Raw genomic sequence first — 2828 nt, 5'->3', positions numbered from 1 at the left:
TTATTATTTTATTTTTTTTGACAGGCAGAGTTAGACAGTGAGAGAGAGAGACACAGAGAGAAAGGTCTTTCTTCCATTGGTTCACACCCCAAATGGCCACCACAGCCAGAGCTACACCGATCTGAAGCCAGGAGCCAGGTGCTTCCTCCTGGTCTCTCATGCGGGTGCAGGGCCCAAGTACTTGGGCCATCTTCCACTGCCCTCCCGGGCCATAGCAGAGAGCTGGACTGGAAGAGGAGCGACCGGGACTAGAACCCGGCACCCATATGGGATGTCGGTGCCGCAGGCGGAGGATTAACCAAGTGAGCCACGGCACTGGCCCCAGACTCTATTTTTAAACAGGTGAAATTTGCTCAAGATAAACTTAGGGACACAAAGCAAGGTAAGTGTCTCAGATCACTTTTGGTATTTCTTCTTTCCAAAATATTGCCTCCCTAAGTCTCTGCCCAACCAATCATCTGTCAAGAACATTAATAAGGGGCCAGCAATGTGGCACAGTGGGTTAAAGCCCTGGCCTGAAGCGCCCGCATCCCATATGGGTGCCGGTTCTAGTCCCAGCTGCTGCTCCTCCGATCCAGCCCTCTGCTACGGCCTGGGAAAGCAGTGGAGGATGGCCCAAGTCCTTGTGCCCCAGCACCTACGTGGGAGACCTGGAAGAAGCTCCTGGCTCCTGGCTTCGGATTGGTGCAGCTCTGGCCGTTGTGGCCATCTGGCCGTTGCAGCCGTTGTGAACCAGCAGATGGAAGACCTCTCTCTCTGTCTCTACCTCTCTCTGTGACTGTCTTTCAAATAAATAAATCATTAAAAAAAAAAAAAAACATTAATAGCTCTCAACCATTACCCCCATTCTAGGTCCCTGGGCATGTTCCAGAATTTGCCACATTCCAGAAATAGATTTTTCATTGACAATCTGAATTGTTCAGAGTTAAATTCATTCATTTGTCAAGTAGTTTTTGAATGCCTCCTACACACCAGAGTTATAACCTGGGGTTGTAACCTTAGCAACAATAGACACAGCGCCCTCCTTTAAGAAACTGTCCATCCCCTGAGGCACTGACATTGGATCACAAACATAAATGTGAATGTGTTTCTTTCTCTTCATTTAACTCACAACAAAATCTCTTTGGCAGCATAGACACTGGTCTTAAAAATAACCAGAGGCCTCCAGTCTTCGAAAAGGTGTAAAGACAGGGTGTGATTTTTGCAATATAATATCACCACCTAGTGGTCCCAAAAAACTTTACCAATTAATCCAGGAGTACTTTCCTGCATTCCTGGGAATGAATGACTCTCCACTTTCTGCAGAACTTTCCCTTTCTCTATAAGACAATCTAGAGGTTGATTCTATTACACATAATAGGTATGCAATAAATATTTGTTAAATAAATGCAAAAAAAAAGGACAAATAGGGGCAAAAAGAGGACAAATTAGTGGCACAGTAGGTTAATCCTCTGCCTGCGGGCGCCGGCATCCCATATGGGCGCCGGTTCAAGTCCCGACTGCTCTTCTTCCCATCCAGCTCTCTGCTGTGGCCTGGGAAAGCAGCAGAAGATGGCCCAAGTCCTTGGGCCCCTGCACCCACATGGAAGACTGGGAGGAGCCTGGCTCCTGGCTTCAGCTGGCACAGCTCCAGCCTGTTGTGGCCATTTGGGGAGTGAAACAGCACTCTGTCTCTCCCTCTCACTGTCTGTAACTCTACTGCTCAAATAAAAATAAATAAAATTTTAAAATAAAAAAAGAGAAGGACAAATTAGTTCCCTATCCTGGTACTTTATGGCAACTGAAAGAAAATTGAGAAATTCTTTCCCAGATTATCCTGGACTCCAAAGAACCTCTAATCATTTCTAACTAAAGGTCAGAGTATTTCTGTCCTTAATTCAGCAAGCAATTCCTTCAGGTGCATTTGGATAAGCTGATTTTTTATGAGTCAGCTGTGTCACAGATGAAACCCTGACCCTTTCCCACCAAGCCCAGGGAGCTTTCTACCAGAGGTCTTCCAAAAAAGCTATGGACAGTAGAGAATATAAAAAAAAAAAAAAAAACTGAGAATGGATTTCAAAATGTTTGCACCAAAATAAACTTCTCATTCCTTTTTCCATGAACTTTTTAAAGTACCTTCATACAATTCAAAACCTTGAAAAACAGTCTGTAACCCCAGAGATTGAGATGAATACCAAACTAGGACAGCTGGCTCTGAAAGAGGAGAGTGGGCCTAGAAAATGATCTCTTTGATCCTGCTTCTACACACAAGTCAGACTGGGCCGAGTGTCACTGGAAATGTGCTCAGAAAGCCACGGCGACTCACATCAAGAGGCCTATCTTAGCAAGGATCACAAAGCAAAAAGAAAAGAAGAGAAACTAAGGACTGCTTTCTTGGGGATAGAAGTCTCCTAAGAATGTTCCAACATATTTCTTAAGCCTTCACATCAGCTTCAATACATGAAGTGCAGCTCCAAGCAATGCTGGCTATCTCCAGCTGCCCTAAGACCCAGATGGCGGAGAAATGGTAATTAGCAACAGTTACCTGGTTCCTTCTCTCTCAGAACACCGGGAAGTGCAGTGGAGGGTTCGTGAGGACTCTACCCCAACAGTCAATTATTTTCCATATGGCCTCATCCTTCAAATAAGGGTGTCCCAGTCTCAGCTGTGCGCTAAAGAAAGCGAGTGAGAGACATTGTGATACAGTGGATGAGGCGAGGACCGAGATTCTGAGTCCAGCCCCCTTCCCTCGCAGGCCTTTGGCAAATGACTTAACCATTCTAGCAGGACCACTTGGTGGGGTTGTGAAGGTTGGGGACCATCTCTAGGGGTGCTGCTCATATTGTACT

The sequence above is a fragment of the Oryctolagus cuniculus genome, chromosome 1, assembly GCF_051225735.1.
Source record: "Oryctolagus cuniculus isolate XC-2025 breed Fujian yellow rabbit chromosome 1, ASM5122573v1, whole genome shotgun sequence".
NCBI lineage: Eukaryota > Metazoa > Chordata > Mammalia > Lagomorpha > Leporidae > Oryctolagus > Oryctolagus cuniculus.
This window is presented reverse-complemented; position numbering follows the sequence as displayed.